Source organism: Moschus berezovskii, chromosome 2 (assembly GCF_049115385.1).
Source record: "Moschus berezovskii isolate FMDL1 chromosome 2, NW_MosBer_1.0, whole genome shotgun sequence".
NCBI lineage: Eukaryota > Metazoa > Chordata > Mammalia > Artiodactyla > Moschidae > Moschus > Moschus berezovskii.
The window spans coordinates 99,335,909-99,351,283 of NC_142461.1; the positions used below are offsets into that span (position 1 = coordinate 99,335,909).

Here is a 15,375-nt window from a genome sequence, read left to right on the forward strand (position 1 = left end):
TACATAAAACAAAGGAAGGGTAAATACAATCACAATAGCCCCATCATTCATGTGTTAGGTGTTCAAACAGTTAATAATCAATAAGCCTGTGATTACATTCCTATAGACACGGAAAGAATTTATGACCTGTCCAGAGGCAGGGGTGATTAGAATTTGTTTTCTCTTAGGCAATGAGTAACCTGGATGTGATCTTCAAGATTCCCCTGTTTCAGTTCAGTTCAGTCGCTCAGTCATGACCGACTCGTTGTGACCCCATGAATCACAGCACGCCAGGCCTCCCTGTCCATCACCAGCTCCCGGAGTTCACTCAAACTCATGTCCATCGAGTCGGTGATGCCATCCAGCCATCTCATTCTCTGTCGTCCCCTTCTCCTCCCACCCCCAATCCCTCCCAGCATCAGAGTCTTTTCCAGTGATTCAACTGGTCGCATGAGGTGACCAAAGAATTGGAGTTTCAGCTTTAGCATGAGTCCTTCCAATGAACATCCAGGATTGATCTCCTTTAGAATGGACTGGTTGGATCTCCTTGCAGTCCAAGGGACTCTCAAGAGTCTTCTCCAGCACCACAGTTCAAAAGCATCAATTTTTCGGCAACCAGCTTTCTTCACAGTCCAACTCTCACATCCATATATGACCACTGTAAAAACCATAGTTTAGAGGGGGTCTTATCTTTCTTTTTTTTTTATTTCTATAGTTTTATTTTATTTTTTTTATATTGGTTGGTTTTGCCATACATTGACATGAATCCGCCCCTGGTGTACGTGTGTTCCCCTTCTTGTACCCCCCTCCCGCCTCCCTCCTCCCCTTATCCTCCCTCTGGGTCATCCCTGTGCACCAGCCCCGAGCATCCTATATCATGCGTCGAACCTGGACTGGTGATTCATTTCACATATGATAATATACATGTTATCTTTCTATTGTAGTTTCCACAGGCACTAAGTACAGAGTTCAGAGTCCATTGGAGAGGTGGCCAAGCATGATCAGCATGAACAGGCCTAAGATGGAGTCCAGGCCCTATGAATTCCCTCTTCACCATGAATCCATAAAATTTCCTCATTTTAAAGATACCTGTTTAACTCAACCAAATTCAAGTCCACCCACCCATTTCCAAAGCATCTCACAGTTGCCAATTTACATTTGCCAGAAGACTAAGATATGGCTCATTTTATATCATGTTCCTCTCAAAATAAGCTCTGTCAACTTGTGGTGTGCTATCTGAGTGGAAATTTTCAAGAAGACTGCTATTTCAATAGGACTGATACTTGCCCATCTGGGAAGATCCATATCACAACAGTTCACTGATAGACATATTTTGATATAAAACCTAAATTGTGTTTTACCTCTACAGATTTTTTCACCTCGCTTTCTTCTTGATTTTATCTCAAGTATTTTGAAAATGTTCCAATTTTGACATCACTCCAATTGCAGAGAACTCTAGCATAAAATGAAGAAAGACACATGAAAAGAACAGCATTAACCATATAAAACATATTCATGCTACATTTACAGCAATCAGAGAAAACACGCTTACATACCCAAGATATGCAATCTAACATGTGTGGCATTCTATTTAATAAAGGAATAAATTTTTTAAATTTATGCTGGTAAATTCCATATTTGCTTTTTCTTTTGGCCATACCACATAGCATGCAGAATCTTAGTTCCCCTAAGAGGAACTGAACCTGTGCCTCCTACATGGGGGCACAGTGGCAATGTGGCACAGTGCCCTCCTCATGGCAGTCCAGTGATTAGGACTCCATGGTTAGTCATGGAGTCCAAACCACTGGATGGCCAGGGAATTCCCTTACATATTTGCTTTTAACAATAACTAGAATTTAAATGGCATCTAATCACTATATTTTCCATGCTGAAATAAAAAAGAAATTCTTGTGTATCAACTGCAGTAAACATAGCTATTATATCTATTTTTCTTGATACATTTATTATAAATTTTTTTTGCTTTGAGCCAATCCATAAATAAAAATAAAGTATTTCAATATATAGTATTAATAATGCTGCATGATAAAATCACCTCAACACCAACGGCTTAAGATAATAAGCCTTTACTTGGCTTGCAAGCCTTCACATCAGCAGATCAAGTTAAACTGCTGGGCTGGTCTTGGTTGGGTTTACTCACACATCTGGTAGATAGCTGGCTAAAGTCACAGTAGTGACTAGGTTATTTGTCTTTCATCATTCAGGAAGCTAGTTTGAGCATATTCTAAAGCTGCAAGCAGAGAAAACAAAAATGGAAACTTGCACATGTTTTTCCAAGACTCCCTGGCCTCAAGACAGCCACCAACCCACTGGTCAAGGAAGTCACGCAGCCAATTTCAGAGTCACTGTTGAGGGTATAAGTAATTTGTGTGAGTACAGCATAGCTGGATAAATCGGGGCCATTGATTCCACGTAAAACAAATCAAGAACATGTTCTTAAGTATACAGCTTATGAAATCTGTGTACTAACCAATCTATTGGTACGCGTAATAACCAATCTAACGAAGGGATAGATGTACCCCTTTATCTGTGCTAAATGTTTAAATAAAACCTTAGATGCCATCTATTTACAATATTTTCCTTGACAGAAACCTTAAAATATTTCATATTTAACATTTGCTAATTAGCTTAGTTATCTACATTTACTCTACTTCTTTATTGTAAAAGTCTTTTCCTTTCAGCTCAATGAATAAATAAAAATATAAACACCTTGTTGGTGTGCTGTTGGTTTTGCTGAAGAGCTTCTATTCTTGAATCAAGATGCTGTTTATTTCCATGAGTCAAAATGAAAATTTTAAGCATATCAAATTGTCCACTGTTCATGGTTGGATCTTTGGCAAACACAATGTAGCAATTTAAATATGGCTGTGGAAATGGTTATGGCTGATGACACAGAGAATTATTCATCATCAGCTCGTGCTTTCTGTTTTTCATCTCCTACTCCTCAGGAATATGGAAGGACAGCTGCTGAAACTGAAGCTCTAATACTTTGGCCACCTAATGTGAAGAGCTGACTCATTAGAAAAGATCCTAATGCTAGGAAAGATTGAGGCCAGGAGTACAGGAGGGCAACAGAGGATGAGATGATTGGACGGCACCACAGATTCAAGGGACCTGATTTTGAGCAAACTCCGGGAGCTAGTGAAAGACAGGGAAGCCTGGTGTGCTGCAGTCTATGGAATCGCAAAGAATCGACACTTTAGCTACTGAACAACAAACTCAGGAATAAGACCGATCACCATTAACTGACCATATTTGAAAGAATTAGAAGCCATAAGCCCCTTCCCCTTTACCAAACACTTAAAAAATTTTTTTTTTAATTTAAGAATAAACAATCCAAGTAACTTTTGTTATCTACTAAACCATAATTTTTAAGGGTTCACACAAACCAGTATCTCCTCAAACTTCTGAAGCATTCGAACAGGTTATATTACAAAAGTAATACAAAAAGTAGGCAAAAACTACTAAAGGTCTTTTTCTTTTCACCTTCAAAGTGGTTCTTTAGAGAAGATTCACAGTAATAGATAGAAACCAAAAGACTATTTCATGTGAAATTTCCCTTTTGCTTTATTTTCCTGCATTCAAAAGAACACTCATACATTGGCATGAATATCACTTGTCTCATTATGAACAAGTATCCAAACAAATGATCACATTTTAAAACAACAAAGTGTGTACAAAGATCAGTCTTCTGGAAAATGTTTAAAAGAGAGTGTGGATTTTTCCATTTACAGAAGCCTTATTGTTTATTCCTCTCCACATCTGCTGTTCATTTGAGTGACTTCCCAACAATTCAGTGAATAAAGGTGCCAAAATGTTGCTACTAGTAATTCTCAAGAATCTTCTTTCTTTGCTTTGAATAAAAGGTCTTCAAATACATAGAAAAGTACTTAGTTTCATGTGGACCAGGATTCTTAACTACAAATCCTTAGTTTTGGTGAACCTATTTTGTGAAAACATGATGTATTGACATTTAGGGGGATTTAATCCCCACAGTGTTTAGTTTGTACTGTCAGATCAGCTAAACCCAGGACACGAGGATCAGTTCGTCCTGGGTGTCACCAAGATTGCTATGAAATCTTAGCAACTTCTCTAAGTCCTAGTTTTTTCATCTGCCTATAATTTTTGCAACCATAATTGCGACATAAATGTCTCAAGGAAGCTTACTTACTGAGTAAAAGAAGTCATGAAAGAAGAGAGGGAGAGATAGAAGCAGAGAGGGAGAGAGAGAGAACGAAGGAAAGAAAGAAAAAGTTTGTGGAAAATCATTCAGTAAAAGACAGTATTTTGTAACACAAATCCCAATCTCTCTCTGTAAATGCAGATTTTCGCACTTTGATTTTCCTGAAAAGAGGCACACCTATACTTCTAGAATAAACAACGACAAAACTTCCCTAGTTTCGGGGCTGAAAATATGAAAGTGATGATGTTTTTGTCCCACTGGCACAGATGCTTTAAAAGAACCTCCTACTTCTTAATCCCTCTCTCCCTATTTTTGCCAAGCTCTCTGGAAATCTGAGTCTTGGACACCCTCCAATCCCACGTCTCATCCATCTGCCTGCCCCAGAGGAAGACATTCCGCAGGCTCTTTCCTTCACTCTATGAATGATTCATGTGTTAAAATCTTAAACACTAGCCGAACCATGAACCTAATAGCTTGAAAACCTGATCTGACGTCAAGGAAATGTGTTTTAGGTCCATGCTTCTAAAATTGGTTGTTGATCCTTGTTCCATCCAGAACCAGAAATTCCTGTATTAGGCAAGCAGAAGGCATGAAATTTTTTCCCTGAGATTCACATTTCTGATGAGGACATCAACTCTGAAATCAAAGTGGGGCAGTGGGCTTTTGTTGACCACAATATATTTACGTTTATGCTAGGAAAAGTAAGTGGTAAATTAATTCAATTATTTTTCTCCAAGAAAAATAAACCATACTGAAAAACTACTTTCACCATGTATAGCAAAATTACAAATCAAAACACATCTAGGGAGAGTTGACAACTAAAAAGAGTAGACAGGTAAGAATGATCCAACTAGAGTATATGTCCAGTAAAAGGAGGCTGCCTTATTTAGTAGCAGGTCAATGATTTTTCTCTGCACACATGGAACTAGAGATCCCAGAACTTCCAGAACTTCAATAGAAGCTAGTAATCTTTATTCTTACTTGAAATCTCTCAAGTTTAAATTTTGGCTATTAATTGAGGCAAATGTGAAGACTGTATGGGCTTCTCTGGTGGCTCAATGATGAAGAATCTGTCTGCAATGCAGAAGACCCAGCTTCAATCCCTGGGTCGGGGAGATCCCCTGGAGGAGGAAATAGCAACCCTATCCAATATAAGCCAAAGTCCAGTGAAGACTGTAAAAGCCAAACACACACATCTTTCTAAGGGAGATCGATCCTGGGTGTTCATTGGAAGGACTGATGCTAAAGCTGAAACTGCAATACTTTGGCCACCTCATGCAACGAGTTGACTCACTGGAAAAGACTGTGATGCTGGGAAAGGTTGGGGGCGAGAGGAGAAGGGGACGACTGAGAATGAGATGGCTGGATGGCATCACTGACTCTGTGGACATGAGTTTAAGTGAACTCCGGGAGTTGGTGATGGACAGGGAGGCCTGGCGTGCTGTGATTCATGGGGTCGCGGAGAGTTGGACACGACTGAGAGACTGAACTGAACTGACCTGAACTGAACACATCTTTAGGGCAGATTTGACCTGTTCTGCCAAGCAGCCTTTTACCTATAGCTTACTTTCTGTTATTTCATTTAAAGGTGTTTTAAATGTGTTGTTTAGTCGCTAATTGTGTCTGACCCTTTTGCAACCCCACAGACTGTAGTCTCCCAGACTCCTCTGTCCATGGGATTCTCCAGGCAAAAATACTAGAATGGGTTGCCATTTCTTTCTCCACGGGATCTTCCAGACCGAGGGATCAATCCCGCATCTCCTGTATTGCAGATGCATTCTTGACTGTTGAACCACCAGGGAAAACCTTAAACATTATAGAGAAAGAATTAAACCGAGCCCAGATTCTTTAAATCAGCAGTAAAACTCTGTTGCAAGACTATAAAATGGTGAGAAAAGAAAACATGTACTTTGTGGAACAAGGAGAGAGTACAGATCTTCTGTGATCTCCATGAGTTAATATCTTGGCTTCACTGTCTGCTGGCTGAGGCAACAAGAGAATGTGACCTAAACTCTCTAAACTTCAGTTTGCGAAATGGTGATAATAATATTTACTTCACGCAGTTGTTGTAAGAAGAGAATGTGTTGTTTACATGAATCTCACAGTCATAGAGTTCCTAAGACACAGTAAGAACTTAATAAATGCTACCTACATTCTTGTTAGTGGGCTTCTCGGGTGACTCAGCGGTAAAGAATCCACCTGCCAATGCAGGAGACAAGGGTTCGATCCTTGGGTCAGAAAGATACCCTAGAGGAGGAAATAGCAACCCAGTCCAGTATTTTTGCCTGGAGAATCCCCTAGACAGAGAAGCCTGATGGACTACAGTCCATAGGGTCGCAAAGAGTCATCACAACTAGGCATGTACACATTCTTATTAGTACAATTTTCATGTCATTTTGATAATAAACCTATATAGATTATTTAGGAAACTAATTATATTAGCTAATATTTGTTGAGTCCTTACCAAATAACAGCACAATTCTAATTCTAATACTTTTAATTGTTAAAGCAATCCTACAAAGCAAATTCTATTTTTAACTATACTTTATGCATAAGGAAACAGGCCCAGTTTGACTGATTAACATACTCTTGTGTTTGTGTTCAGTCACTTCAATTGTGTCCTATTTTTTGCTAACCCAAGGACTATAGGCTGCCAGGCTCCTCAGTCCATGGGATTCTCCAGGCAAGAATACTGGAGTAGGTTGCCAAGCCTTCCTCCAGGAGATCTTCCTGACCCAGGGATCAAACCTGTGTCTCTTGCATTGGCAGGTGGATTCTTTACCCACTGAGCCACTGGAAAACCAGATTAATATACCCAAGATTTCACAAATAATAAAGTGAAAGTTGGAGGCCGGGCAGAATTTAAACAAAGGTGCCTGCTCCAGCATCCATAGTCTTCCCCACTACACTAAATTTAAAAGTACACTATATTCAAATTAATCTTTGAAATTGTTCCAAGCTATAAAGGTCTTGGAATTTGGAAAGGCATTTCAAGAAAGAGTAAATAAGGCTCCTTCTGACTACAAAAGACAACCCCAAGCAATTTAGTGTAAATGTTTCTCTTTTAAACTTGGAAGAAAAATCCAAATTTACTCTGAACTGTGCATAATAACCTGGGGAAGTAAGATAAATATCTCTCCTTTGTATGCATGTATATGACTCTAAATCTCTTTCCTTGATGTAAATTGAATCATTCTTTATATATGAGGAAGTTGTAATTAGTTAATAGAATTCTTTGATAATAGTTATGCATAATTATTTTTATTTAGAAAAAGCACAGGGGCCAGCAAAAAGTATACATTATATATTTACTAAAGGCAGAAAAAAGTCTCTTTCACTTAAGTCCACATCATTTATCATTTTGAAAAACCAGGTATTCAAAATCTAACCATCTTCCATTTCCTCTTTTTTCTGTCAGAAATTCGATTTTGTTTAGCTTCCCACTTCTTCCTATCATGAAAGGGAAGATGAGTTCCTTCCCAGCTCCAGAAAGGGATCCTGGTTAACCCAGAAATAGATTTCTCCTGGAGTTTCCTACTGATTTAGACACAGGCACATGACCTGAGTGGGCCAAGTCAGACTAAAAGATGCTGCTGCTAAGTCACTTCAGTCGTGTCTGACTCTTTGTGACCCCATAGACGGCAGTCCACCAGGCTCCACCGTTCCTGGGATTCTCCAGGCAAGAACACTGGAGTGGGTTGCCATTTCCTTCTCCAATGTGTGGAAGTGAAGTCGCTCAGTCGTATCCAACTCTTAGCGACCCCATGGACTGCAGCCCACCAGGCTCCTCCATCCACAGGATTTTCCAGGCAAGAGTACTGGAGTGGGGTGCCATTGCCTTCTCCAGACCAAAAACAAAGACTTGAATTCCATGCTTGATGTAAAGAGTTACCTCTGGCTCAGCTTGCTGGGAGCAAAACTCATAGACTTAACTGACACAGGGAATCATCTTCCCCTTGCCACCACAAGCAGAACCAGATTCAAAAGAAGGCTAGTGCTTAAGATAGCAGAGAAGTTCAGAAAGAACTGAAGTTTTTCATCAAATTATTAATTCATTAGAGTTCACTGTTAAATTTTGTGTGATAATGCGTGTGTGCTGAATTGTTTCAGTTGTGTCTGATTCTTTATGACCTCATGGACTGTAACCCCCCAGGCTCCTCTGCCCATGGGATTTTCCAGGCAAGATTACTGGAGTGGGTTGCCATGCCCTACTCCAGGGGACCTTCCAACCCAGGGACTATACCCACTTCTCCTACGTCTCCTGCACTGGCCGGCAGGATCTTTACCGCTAGCACCACCTGGCAAGCCCTGATAATAAATAAGCTCATTATTATCAGAGGTTTTTGTTACTTATAGTGAAACTCATTCTACCTGATAAACCATAGCTTTCACATATTATATGATTAATGAATATTTTAAATAATTCAATATATTTGATTCAATATATTAACTTTGCCATATGGAAAGCCAAAGAATTCAGATTCTGTGTCTATGGTTCAGTAACAACCATCTTTCTCATGGTCAGATATAGTCACAGTATCTAAAAGGAGCTTAAACAGCCTCTGCAAAGTTATGTTTCTAACTTTCAACCTTTAGCCAGTGCTGGGAAATTTCTCTCCTTTCAAACTGATGTGCCTACAATTGTAGCTGATATCTAATTTCCTTTGAAGCAAAAATATTTATTTCTGTTAATTAGTAAGTTCCATGAGGTCAGAAATCTCCAAGCCAGGCTTCAGCAATACGTGAACCGTGAACTTCCAGATGTTCAAGCTGGTTTTAAAAAAGGCAGAGGAATAAGAGATCAAATTGCCAACATGCGCTGGATCATCAAAACAGCAAGAGAGTTGCAGAAAAACATCTATTTCTGCTTTATTGCCTATGCCAAAGCCTTTGGCTGTGTGGATCACAAAAAACTGGAAAATTCTGAAAGAGATGGGAATACCAGACCACCTGACCTGCCTCTTGAGAAACCTGTATGCAGGTTAGGAAGCAACAGTTAGAACTGGACATGGAACAACAGACTGGTTCCAAATACGAAAAGGAGTACGTGAAGGCTGTATATTGTCACCCTGCTTATTTAACTTATATGCAGAGCACATCATGAGGAACGCTAGGCTGGAAGAAGCACAAGCTGAATCAAGATTAGCGGAACAGATATCAATAACCTCAAATCTGCAGATGACACCACCCTTATGGCAGAAAGTGAAGAGGAACTCAAAAGCCTCTTGATGAAAGTGAAAGAGGAGAGTGAAAAAGTTGACTTACAGCTCAATATTCAGAAAACTAAGATCATGGCATCTGGTCCCATCACTTCATGGGAAATAGATGGGGAAACAGTGGAAACAGTGGCTGACTTTATTTTTCTGGGCTCCAAAGTCACTGCAGATGGTGATTGCAGCCATGAAATTAAAAGACGCTTACTCCTTGGAAGGAAAGTTATGACCAACCTGCTGCTGCTAGGTCACTTCAGTAGTGTCCAACTCTGTGCGACCCCATAGACGGCAGACCACCAAGCTCCCCCATCAAGCAGAGACATTACTTTGCCAACAAAGGTCCGTCTAGTCAAGGCTATGGTTTTTCCAGTGGTCAGGTATGGATGTGGAGTTAGACTATGAAGAAAGCTGATCACTGAAGAATTGATGCTTTTGAACTGTGGTGCTGGAGAAGAGTCTTGAGAGTCCCTTGGACTGCAAAGAGATCCAACCAGTACATTCTAAAGGAGATCAGTCCTGGGTGTTCATTGGGAGGACTGATGCTGAAGCTGAAACTCCAATACTTTGGCCACCTCATGTGAAGGGTTGACTCACTGGAAAAGACCATGATGCTGGGAGGAATTGGGGGCAGGAGAGAAGGGGACGACAGAGGATAAGATGGCTGGATGGCATCACTGCCTCGATGGACATGAGTTTGGGTAAACTCTGGGAGTTGATGATGGACAGGGAGGCCTGGCATGCTGTGATTCATGGGGTCGCAAGGAGTCAGACATGACTGAGCGACTGAACTGAACTGATGAGGTCAGAAATCACATTTGTAAATATATGTCAAATGCAATTAATATTTTCTCTTTCCCATTCAAATTAGAAATAAAATTTTCTTAGTCTCATGCAAAAATAAAAAGATATCAAGCCAGAAATTTATTAATAAGTATGTCTTAGTTTAATCCATGTTTCTCAGCTTCAGTAGAATAGTAAAATTATCTCTGGAGCTTTTAAAGAATATCTATGCCTTCCTTCCATCCCCCAAAATTTATTTTTTGTTGGTCTGAGATAGGACTTAGATATAAGGATTTGATTAAAGTTTCTAGGTGATTTTAATAGCAGCTCAGGTTATAATGCCGGAGAAGGCACTGGCGACCCACTCCAGTACTCTTGCCTGGAAAATCCCGTGGATGGAGGAGCCTGGTAGGCTGCAGTCCATGGTATCTCTAAGAGTCGGATACGACTGAGTGATTTCACTTTCACTTTTCGCTTTCATGCATTGGAGAAGGAAATGGCAACCCACTCCAGTGTTCTTGCCTGGAGAATCCCAGGGAAGGGGGAGCCTGGTGGGCTGCCATCTATGGGGTTGCACAGAGTCGGACATGACTGAAGCAACTTAGCAGCAGCAGCAGGTTATAATGCAGTAGTTTAAATTATCTAAGTAGAAGTGTCCAAGCTATATCACTATTTCTTCTTTCTTCTTCAGATGAAACTTCATCAGTGTCTCCATGTAAGTATAAACATTTCTACATTATATATTTTTCAAAACTCTCAAATAATTCTTGGCATAACCACATCATTTTAAAACAATTAGTTATAGCATCTGAGATATTATAGTATTATTTAAGCATTAAAACTTTCTTTTTTCTATTTTGAAAACAGAAGAAATCCAGAGCATATTTCATGAAGATTTTCTTGTATATGACTATGTGAGTCATAAAAGAAATGCTTTGCTCACATTCCTGAAAAAATTCAGAAAAACACTTTCAATGTAAACAAATGACTCAAGGAAGTTAAAGTGCAGATTGACTTTCCAGATCATTTCTTCCAGTATTTCCCAAAGTGTGATCTTCAGCCCACCTGTGCTAAAGTTGCTACAGTCACATCCAACTATTTGTGACCCTATGGACTGTGGCCTGCCAGGTTCCTCTGTCTTTGGGACACTCCAGGCAAGAATACTTGAATGGGTTGCCAGGGGATCTTCCTGGTCCAGGAATTGAACCCATGTCTCCTGCATTTCCTGCATTGGCAGGCGATTCTTTACCACTAGAGTCACCTGGGAAGACCAGCCCACCTATATCAGGTGCTTATTAAAATGCAGATTCCAAAGTCCCATCCCTGATCTACTGCATCTGAATCTCTGAGGCTGGAGCCTAATAAAGACATTTCAAATGAAACCACATGATTCTAATATACAGTAATGAACTTCAAGCTTGGGAATCAAAAATAATGCCATCCAGTCAGATTCACTATTCAAGAAATTGTTGAAATCTTTCTCTTTTTTTAAATATAACTCCTTTTGAACCATTGAGATTCTTACACTTGATTAGGGGGGAAAATCCTTTAAACTTCCCATAATCTTTGCTGATAGCTTGACCGGAATTCAGATAACCTTCTCTTAGTGATATCCTCTATATGTAACTGTATTTACTACAATATGAAAACATTACACACATGTTTTTAGATTAGTACCTAGGAAGGCAGTCATTTTGAAAAGACACACAAATATTTACATTTGTCTCTTCAAAATGTATAATGCATGTATAGACTTTCAAGCATTAACACTAACACTTTTCAACTTATAAAGCACTGTGTAAATCATTTCACAACACCCAAGAAGGAGATGCTAGTTTTAAAACTAGTAGATGCTAGTTTTAGAACATTGGTGACATGACTTGTCTCAAACCATGTAGCCAGTGTGTATCAAAGTCAGAGACCTACAAATTCCTGCTTCATAATGTCTACTGACTCAAAAGTATTTCTCTAATCTTTTGCCCAGAAGCCAAGGATTCATTCTGTTCCCACTCAGAGTTTGCCCTCTCCTCAGTTCAGTTCAGCCGCTCAGTTGTGTACGACTCTTTGTGATCCCATGAACTAATACGCCAGACCTCCCTGTCCATCACCGACTCCCAGAGCCTACCCAAATTCATGTCCATTGAGACGGTGATACCATCCAACCACCTCATCCTCTGTTGTCCCCTTCTCCTCCTGCCCTCAATCTTTCCCAGCATCAGGGTTTTTTCAAATGAGTCAGCTCTTCGCATCAGGTGGCCAAAGTATTGGAGTTTCAGCTTCAACATCAGTTGTCCCAATGAACACTCAGGACTGATCTCTTTTAGGATGGACTGGTTGGATCTCCTTGCAGTCCAAGGGACTCTCAAGAATCTTCTCCAATACCACAGTTCAAAAGCATCAATTCTTCAGCGATCAGCTTTCTTTATAGTCCAGCTCTCACATCCATACATGACTACTGGAAAAACCATAGCCTTGACTAGATGGACCTTTGTTGGCAAAGTAATGTCTCTGCTTTTTAATATTCTGTCTAGGTTGCTCATAACTTTCCTTCCAAGGAGTAAATGTCTTTTACTTTCATGGCTGCAATCACTATCTGCCGTGATTTTGGAGCCCAAACTTTTCATAAAAGGTCTCTTGTTACCACACGGGGCTTCCTGTATAACAAAGATAAAAAAGTTTATCTCTGGACCCAGTAGATCACTGGTGATCTCCCTAAGCACTTGCTCTTTTTTGTCACTATGTCATCACCAAAGGCCTGCTTTTGACCCCAATTATCAGGAATTCCTTACCATGCATTTGCACAGTTGGACTGTTTCACCCTACATAAGGCATCATTAGCCAAGAGGGCACCATAGCAGTAGGAAACCTAGCCCAGGCCCCCCTTAGCTAACTTCGACTCAAACTAAGACACAACACCTTTTGGTAATTGATATGCCTACATAGGGACACCTTTTTAAAAATTTGTTTGCCAGAGGAAAGCGCCTTCTACTGATTTGTGTTAGAACACTGTATCTGCCTGTAGAGACTTGGACTATATACATAGTCCAAGGGTAGAGGAAGATTCATGCTTTATAAGATTAAATTTTGTTTTCTTTTGTCTTCCAGAGACAGTTCTATAGTTTGTGAACTGAAATTCACAAAGAAACATCCAGTTCCTTATGTATTGCCCAGTCCAAGCTTCTGATGTAATTGTTCCTTCATTCACTAAATTTCACATTGAAAGTGAAAGCGTTAGTTGCTTAGTCATTAAGGATAATGAAATTAGCCTTTACCCAACTTTACACAGCCATAAAACTGGATTTGCAGCTACCACTGAAGAGTTGGTGAATGCTATAAGAGCCATGGATAAAAAGGCATTTTTTAAAAAAATATGTAATAATAGGAAATCCAGGGTTCAGTGTTCTCAGACCTTAGTGTTACATAAGACTCACCTGGGTAACTTGTGAAAAATGCTGATTCCTGATTCCACTCCATCTCTCCTGATTTGGATCTGGGGTAGGGCCAGCTCTATCTCCAGGATTCTATGAAGTGTAGGGCTTAGGGGAGGCCATCTGGTTGGAAGAGGAAGCTGGGAGCTTTGCCACGAGGCTATGTTTGCAAAGCAAGCACACTCTTTTTAACTTAGTGTGTATGTTACAGAGCAATATCGATATTAAAGTTTCCTAAATACACTTCTAGTCACACTTTACATAAGAATGATTAAATTGGCCATATTAAAAATAATATTTTATTTATAAATGGAGGAAGCTGATGGAGATCAAGGCAGCCACAGCCCTAGCTACTAACAACGAATAGAGCCCAGGCATCCGAGTGGAGCCCAGGTGTCTGCCCTTCTAGTCATCACCATGGGAGAGTCTTGTTTACTAATTCATTCATTCAACAAAACATTTACTGAATTACCAGGATGTGCCAGGTATTGTTCTGGGTAAATTATTGGGATATATAGATAAAAGTAATTAATAATTACTAAAAGTCCTTCCTTATGGATTATATTTTAATCAGGGAAACTGCTGCTGCTGCTGCTGCTAAGTCACTTCAGTCATGTCGAACTCTGTGCGACCCCATAGACGGAAGCCCACCAGGCTCCCCCCGTCCCTGGGATTCTCCAGGCAAGAACACTGGAGTGGGTTGCCATTTCCTTCTCCAATGCATGAAAGTGAAAAGTGAAAATGAAGTTGCTTAGTCGTGTCCGACTCTTGGCAACCCCATGGATTGCAGCCTACCAGGCTCCTCCATCCATGAGATTTTCCAGGCAAGAGTACTGGAGTTGGGTGCCATTGCCTTCTCCAATCAGGGAAACTAGGCAATAATAAATATAAAGTATCAGATGTTGCATGGTATGTTGAAAGATATTTCTCATCTTTGAGAAACATGATCTGAGCAAGTAACACATTCCTCAGTGAGATACCCCAGCTCCTCATATGTATACTTAGATCATTACTAGGGCATTTCCCTAGGAGACCAAATTACTAGAACAAGGGGCAAACAAAGTGTGTCTCCCCAGACTTCAAAATGACAAATACTAAGTGTGTGTGGTTTTGGAGGCGGGCTTGTGTGTGTGGGCTACAGGTATAAGCTTGAACACCTTGTGGAGAACTATCAAATCTTACCTATATCTCTTTAGATTACCAATCCCACACCCTTTGCACTTTACAATGCTGCCTTTCCAAGGAGTGAAGCAAGCCTTGTGGCATCTTTGAAGGGACAATTATGAGCTGAAGCAGTCCCATGCCTAAACATTTATGCAGTTAACAAACATACACATACAATTGATGTAAGCATAAAGCAGCTCAAAACTTCCTCTTTCTACAAAAAAAAAATAGATGCAAAATTCATTTAGAAAGTTAAAGAGAAATAAATTGACTTTATACTAATTCCTTTAAATTAATCAGGCCAAATGTCAGGACAATGTCATTTAAAGCCCTTTAATTATTTTAAAACAAATGGTCCCTGTAGCAGGAAAATAGCTAAACTAACATTGCTAAAATTAATTTGATTTCTTTGGAATTGAAATATTAAATGAACCCATTCGATCCCATTTACTTTTCAAATAATGTCAGAAAATACCTGAGGCCCTCTCAGCAAAAATCTAACAGGATCCTTCAGTCTGCTCATCAGTTCAGTGGAACTGTAATTGTATGGGAATTTGGTCGCAAGTCAGTTCTATTTGGTACATAGAAAAGAGTCTATTATCACTACGTA

General features: G+C 39.8%; 1 long non-coding RNA gene across 1 annotated transcript in view; it reads right to left on the reverse strand.

Moving 5' to 3' along the window:
- Window positions 1-397: 397 nt before the first annotated feature.
- LOC129538281 (uncharacterized) overlaps window positions 398-15,375 on the reverse strand; it is a 36,441-nt gene continuing 21,463 nt past the window's right edge. Inside the window, exons 3-5 of the long non-coding RNA XR_016035618.1 lie at window positions 13,605-13,761; window positions 1,341-1,434; window positions 398-637 (exon numbers count right to left, since the gene is read on the reverse strand). This is a non-coding gene — a long non-coding RNA (uncharacterized LOC129538281). The remainder of the gene's footprint in view (window positions 638-1,340; window positions 1,435-13,604; window positions 13,762-15,375) is intronic.